Source organism: Mus musculus, chromosome 13 (genome assembly GCF_000001635.26).
Source record: "Mus musculus strain C57BL/6J chromosome 13, GRCm38.p6 C57BL/6J".
NCBI lineage: Eukaryota > Metazoa > Chordata > Mammalia > Rodentia > Muridae > Mus > Mus musculus.
This window is the reverse complement of record NC_000079.6, coordinates 67,948,302-67,954,856: the sequence shown is the minus strand read 5'-3', so window position 1 is coordinate 67,954,856 and position 6,555 is coordinate 67,948,302. Positions and strand designations below refer to the sequence as shown.

The following is a 6,555-nucleotide window of genomic DNA, read 5'->3' as shown; positions in this document are numbered from 1 at the left end:
GTATTACTATCTTGCCATTAAAGAGTCTTACATCTGGTGAAACGGGCCTCATTGCTCCTCCTCCAACACCTGTATTCAGGATTATATAAGAGGAAACATGAAAAGTCAGTCCTTCTTTCACAACTGAAATATGCCCCTGCCTTTCCTGGTGGCTGGAACATAAAATTTCTCCCTCTGCTTAGGGCCTAGCATTTCAAGCTGAAATGAATGGCAAATTTATAGGCTACAGTATTTTTGGCTCACAACCAGCTGTGTGCCAGACCACCCACTGTTAAGAACAGTGACCTAATGAAATTACTGTTATAAATTATAACTACTTATCAACACTGTTAGAGCCACATTCTGTGATACATTTTTCAATCTTTTATTTTTACTTTTTTCTGCTAGCTTGGGATGGAGAAGATTGAGTAAACAGAATCCAAGATAACTAGATTATTTTATACTTATCTATCCCATAGGGGTTCTCTTAGCCTCACCAGCAACACCTCAACTGGCTAAAATATATAGGTCTTTGAGCTAACTGACGTCAGAAATGGAGACTCAGAATTCTGCTGTCATTTGGTTGTTAGCTAATCATCTGGTAGAAAGTGGGAAGATGAACTCCACCCATCTGTCCCTTACCAAGGACTCTGCTCTGAGTGTTTCCAACAGCTCTGTATAAGGGTTTTACTGCTATGAACAGGTACCGAGACCAAGGCAAGTCTTATAAGGACAACATTTAATTGGTGCTGACTTACAGGTTCAGAGGTTCAGTCCATTATCTTCAAGGCTGGAAGCATGGCAGCATCCAGGCAGGCAGGATGCAGGAGGAGTAGAGAGTTCTACATCTTCATCTGAAGGCTGCTAGCAGAATACTGGCTTCCAGGTAGCTAGAATGAGGGTCTTAAAACCCATACCCATGGTGACACACCTACTCCAAGAGGGACATACCTACTCCAACAAGGCTACTTCTTCTAATAGTGCCACTCCCTGGGCCAAACATATTCAAGCTGTAACAAGCTCCATCTTCTATTACTTTTCCTTAGGCTTTTCAAAGGCATTATTCCTGCTGATCAGCTAAGCCAGAGGTCTAGCCATAACATCTCTGCACACGTTTGAGCTAACAGGAGGATAAGAGGAAAAAGCACTCAGAACAGAAAGTATCATCATCTCGAGCTTGTGACTTCCTGTCTCAGCTACACATGAGCAAGGCACAGCCTACTGTAGAGGAATCAGTGTGTCCTGAGAACTGTGAGCATAAGGAGACATTGCATCTGGTGGTTAGTGATGTCAGGAACTGACAGAGTATGCAATTATGCATTATTTTTCCCTAGGAGAGAAAGAAGAAATGCAAGAAAAAGAAATCTAGACTTGCACAGCACAAGTTCAATCAATACACATTTCAAACAAGTATACAGACCATCAGTCTGTATCCATCTCCCTTGCCAAGGGAACCAATCAAAGAAAACCACAGTGCCTTGTGAGGGATACACTAACAGCCCAGAACAGTTTCCTCCAGTGTGCATCTGTGGAAGATCTGGGGCTTTGGGAATTCCCACTACTATCAAAGTTACCCCCACTTCTAAATCTCCTTTGTATTGGGATGTTTGGATACACAGATCTACTGCAAGGCACTGAAGCAATAATTAAGTCAATAAATGAGCCAGAAGTTGGGCATCGTTTTTGTCCATGGTTTTACTAAGAACAACACAGAGACTAGAAAAGGACAACTAGTTTCAGTAGGAGCTATCAACAATGAGTGAGGCCATCAAAATCATTCAAACAAAAACTGAAGACAGAAACAGAGCTGTATGAGCATTAGTCTGGATTCCCTGGAGATAACTCATTACTCAGTTTCATTCTCAATTCAACAATTTTCTTGCAGTTATTAAGTAAATGAAGATCACACAAGATAGAGTAGGTGCTGGCTGTTTGTTCCCAGGTCGCTATGCCTTGGTAGGTAGCGATATCTCCATTATCTCCACTATGGCAAAGTGTTGAGAGCAGGCTGGGAACTGGAAAACAGCACAGTGGAAATAGGGAAGGTCAGGATTGGAAGCCTTTGTCACCGGAAAGATGAAGGCGGTAGGTTTAAGCAGAGCTCCTACATGATTGTTTTGTGGAACATATTTGGCCTTTTGTGATTGATCCTACGTTGGGATGCACTGACAAAAAAATAGAGAAACTGGGCTTGTCAATCAAATCTTGGCCAGAAGAGACAGATTTTTCTTTGTCTTCCTGAAATGTTTGGTAGAGACATTGGGGTGATGTGACAGAGCAGGATAATTCCTGAGTGGATGGAAAGGTATTGGCTGGCTGCTACAGTACCAGACTCACGGTTCTACCTTGATATAAGGTTCAATCACCGTCTTCCTCTTAAACATGAGGTTTTGGAGAGTGCTCCCTCTGAGTCTCCTGAGCATGAGGTTTTTGAGAGTGTTCCATCTGAGTCTCCTGATCATGACGTCTTGGAGGGTGCTCCCTTTGAGTCTCCTGAGCACGAGGTCACAGAGGGAGCTCCTTCTGAGTTTCCTGAGCATGAGGCTGTGGAGGGTGCTCCCTCTGAATCTCCTGAGCACGAGATCCTGGAGAGTGCTCCCTACTAGTGACTTGAGCACGAGGTTCTGGAGGGTGCTCCCTCTGAATCTCCTGAGTACGAGATCCTGGAGGGTGCTCCCTCTGAATCTCTTGAGCGTGAGGTTCTCGAGGGTGCTCCCTCTTAGTCTCTTGAACACGAGGTCATGGAGGGTACTCCCTCTGAGTCTCTTGAGCATGAAGTTGTGGAAGGTGCTCCCTCTGAGTCTCTTGACCACGAAGTTCTTGAGGTTGCTCGCTCTGAGTCTCTTGAGCACTTGGTCCTTGAGGGTGCTCCCTCTGAATCTCTTGAGCACGAAGTTCTTGAGGGTCCGCGCTCTGAGTCTCTTGAGCACTTGGTCCTTGAGGGTGCTCCCTCTGAATCTCTTGAGCACGAGGTTGTGGAGGGGACTCCTTCTCTCCCCATTTTCAGTCCAACTTTTCCCACGCATTTTACTAACGGTCCACTGAGCAAAAGAAACCATTGGGCAGGAACTGCAACTGCAAACTTTAAGTAAACAAAGAAGGTGAGCAATTAAAAAGTTTGGCCAAAACAGTGCTCAGTTAAGAATAATTTAAAGACATTTAATGTAAGTAACTTAAAAGGTGATGCACTTATTAAAAAATTCAAAAAAGTAAAGTAATTAAAGTGAAATGGTATAATTGGGCCTTGCAAACACATAAGTGGATGCTCACAGTCAGCTATTGGATGGATCACGGGGCCCCCAATGGAGGAGCTAGAGAAAGTATCCAAGGAGCTAAAGAGATCTGCAACCCTGTGGGTGCAACAACATTATGAACTAACCAGTACCCCGGAGCTCTTGACTCTAGCTGCATATGTGTCAAAAGATGGCCTAGTCGGCCATCCCACTGGACACGCAAACTTTATATGCCTCAGTACAGGGGAATGCCAGGGCCAAAAAGTGGGAATGGGTGGGTAGGGGAGTTGGGGGGAGGGTATGGGGGACTTTTGGAATAGCATTGGAAATGTAATTGAGGAAAATACGTAATAAAAAATATTTTTAAAATAATCAAAAAAGTAAAGTAATTAAAAAGAAATGGTATAATTGGGAAGTCACAAAGATAGGTACAAAGAATAAAACTTGTCAGGTGTGTCTATGCTAATTAGCTGTGGTTCTGAGGTTTGTTACCTGTAGAATTCTTTGTCTTTATAGGTTAAAGTGCTCCGTTCTCTTCTGCTGTGATGGGCCTCCGGTCACTGCAAAGAAGACATTAGAGATGGTAGGATGGAATTACCCAACTATGCAAATGACTTAAACATCGGATTCCAATTTTGTAGGTGTTTAAAATTAGAATTTAAAAAAAATGGTAATGTTCTTGGGTATATCAAAGATAGCCAAGAATCAGATTTAATAGTGTTGAGGGGTAACCACGCTTGGCAGAAGCAGAAAGCTATAGAAAAAGAAAGAGAGATCCTGGGGTACAAGTTAGTGTCTTCTGTGACAGGACAACAGCCTCTTACTATACAGATGTGTCCGTGTCTTTATTATTGAACCTCAATTGGGTCCCCTGAAAGCCCTGTAATATTTGGGGAGGCCTGACTTTCCAACAGCTTCAAATCTTGCTATTTGTGCTCTCTCTTCTATTTCTTTGATACTATAGTAAGAGCATTAATGCATACCAACTGTCCACAAGAAATAATCAAGAAACTCTTTGCACAACCCAGGCCGGCTTTCAGACTCCTTGGTTCAGGAGTTAAGTAAGACATTCTGGGAGAAATTGCCTTGAACATAAAAGTGTGGGCCGGAGGACCCCAGGTCACAAGGTTCATCACTGGGAAAATGAAACACTGAAAGTTTTGGCTTCTCACTCAATTTACATTACCACCATTTTCCAAAGTACACTGATTCACTCACAAAGGCCAGGTGGCCAAGAACACAAAAATATCTCTGTCCTTCATGGGCTCATCATCATAGTCCCAACGTCTCACCTCAGAATGTGGTAAGTGGAACTGCGGAATGACTTGCTAACTCACTTAGAATTTAAAAATAAACCCTGAGCGAAGAAATGTGGACAATTTCTTCCAGGCTGAGCACAGCTATTATTCTTGAGTGTGGGATAACCACACATGCAGTACCGTATGTCCCTGTATTCTCAATTGTTAATTGCCATGTTGACTGTGCCAGGCTAGCAGGATATGCAAATGAAATGAGGTCCTTTCCTCACCTGCCCCCCAAAAAAAGACAAGCCACCCTGGGGAAGGTCATGTAAGCCCCCACTGCCTAGTGGATGAGTGAAGAGCATGGATTTTTGTATAATAAAGACCTGGTGGCTAGAGCTGGGTAGAAGGACTAACAGGCAGGGATGTAGCAGGATGGAAGCACCGACATGAAAGGCACAGGGAGGAAGAGCAGTGTACTAGTCAGGGTTCTCTAGTGTCACAGAACTTATGGATAGTCTCAATATAGTAAAAAAATTTATTACTTACAGCCTGCAGTCCAACTCCCAACAACGGTCAGTAGCAGCTGTAGAATGGAAGTCCAAGGATCTAGCAGTTGCTCAGTCCCACACAGCAAGGAGCCAAAGGAGAGTGAGCTTTCCTTCTTCCAATGTCCTTATATAGTCTCCAGCAAAAGGTGTAACCCAGATTAAAGGTGTGTGCCACCACACCTTTAATCCCAGATGACCTTGAACTCAGAGATCACCTTGTCTTAATCTTCTGGAATCCATAGCCAATAGGCGTCAAGATCTCCATATCAAGATCCAGGTCAGAAACTTTTATCTCCCAAGCCTCCAGATTAGGGTCACTGGTGAGCCATCCAATTCTGGATTGTAGTTCATTCCAGATATAGTCAATTTGACAACCAGGAATAGCCACTCCATGCATTCAGAGCCACATGGAGAGAAACAACAGCAGACAAAGTTTTAAGTTGAAATCTAGCTGAGTGGCTGGCCCAGAAAACAGGACAACAGACTTCTACTATACAAATGTGTCTGTGTCTTTATTACTGAACCTAAACTGGGTCCCCAGAAAGCCCCGCAATGCTTGGGGAGGCCTGGCTTTACAAACTACTTGTCTGTGCTCCTGGGAGACACAGGCAGACATACTATGGCTCTCCCGTATTTAGGAAAATATTGTCACAGCTTCATTATCAGAGTCATAGATATTCCAAATGTGAGTAAAGCTGCTCATGTGGTCTCTTCCCAAAGGGCCCGAAGCCCTGGCCCTTCAGCAATGTAGACATTTGCCTTTGCTACACCGTCCCTAGCTTTCCAAGGATGGACTGAGAGGGGCCACTCACTGGGCTCCAAAGACAACCAGAGTTTACTACTAAGTTTATTGACCAGGCCGGGGCCAAGTGAACGCATTGGCAACTTAGATACTTTCCTACCTCTGTGAAGAGATACCAAGACCAATGCGATTCTTACAGAAGGCATTTGATTTTCAGCTGGATTACACCTTTGGAGGGTTAGTACAAGGCAATCACAGTAGGGGGAGCACCTCAGCAGGCAGACAGGCTCCTGCTACAACAATACCCAGAGAGCCTACATCTTATCTTGAGGTAGAGACCAACAGAGACTGGGCCTGCTGTGAGCTCTTGAAACCTCCTTCAATAAGGACACTCTTTTACTCTTTTTTTTTTTTTTTTATTACTTACATATTTCATATATATGGGTACACTGTGACTGCCTCCAGAAACACCAGAAGAGGGCATCAGATCTCACTACAGATGACTGTGAGCCACCCTGTGGTTGCTGAGAATTGAACTTAGGACATCTGGAAGAACAGTCAGTGCTCTTAACTGCTGAGCCATCTCTCCAGCCTTCTTCCAATCCTTTTAAAAAGGATTAAAAGGCAAATGTATTGGCCTATAGGAGCCATTTTCATTCAGACCATCACAACTGGTGATTCCTAACTTGGAAAACAAGATGTCTTTGTCTAGTGAAGAAGTTAAAATGAAGGTCATCAAAGTCACCTGGCAAGTAAAGACATTTGATGCCAAGCCTGACAAACTGCTTTGATCCCCAAGACTCACATGG

General features: G+C 43.8%; 1 long non-coding RNA gene across 1 annotated transcript; it reads right to left on the bottom strand.

The window, feature by feature from the left end:
• Nucleotides 1-349: 349 nt before the first annotated feature.
• On the bottom strand, nucleotides 350-5,106 carry Gm7969. Its single transcript, XR_003950522.1, has 3 exons — nucleotides 5,003-5,106; nucleotides 3,705-3,772; nucleotides 350-3,061 (listed from the first exon to the last, which is right to left on the bottom strand). It is a non-coding gene; the product is annotated as a predicted gene 7969 (long non-coding RNA).
• Nucleotides 5,107-6,555: the final 1,449 nt, after the last annotated feature.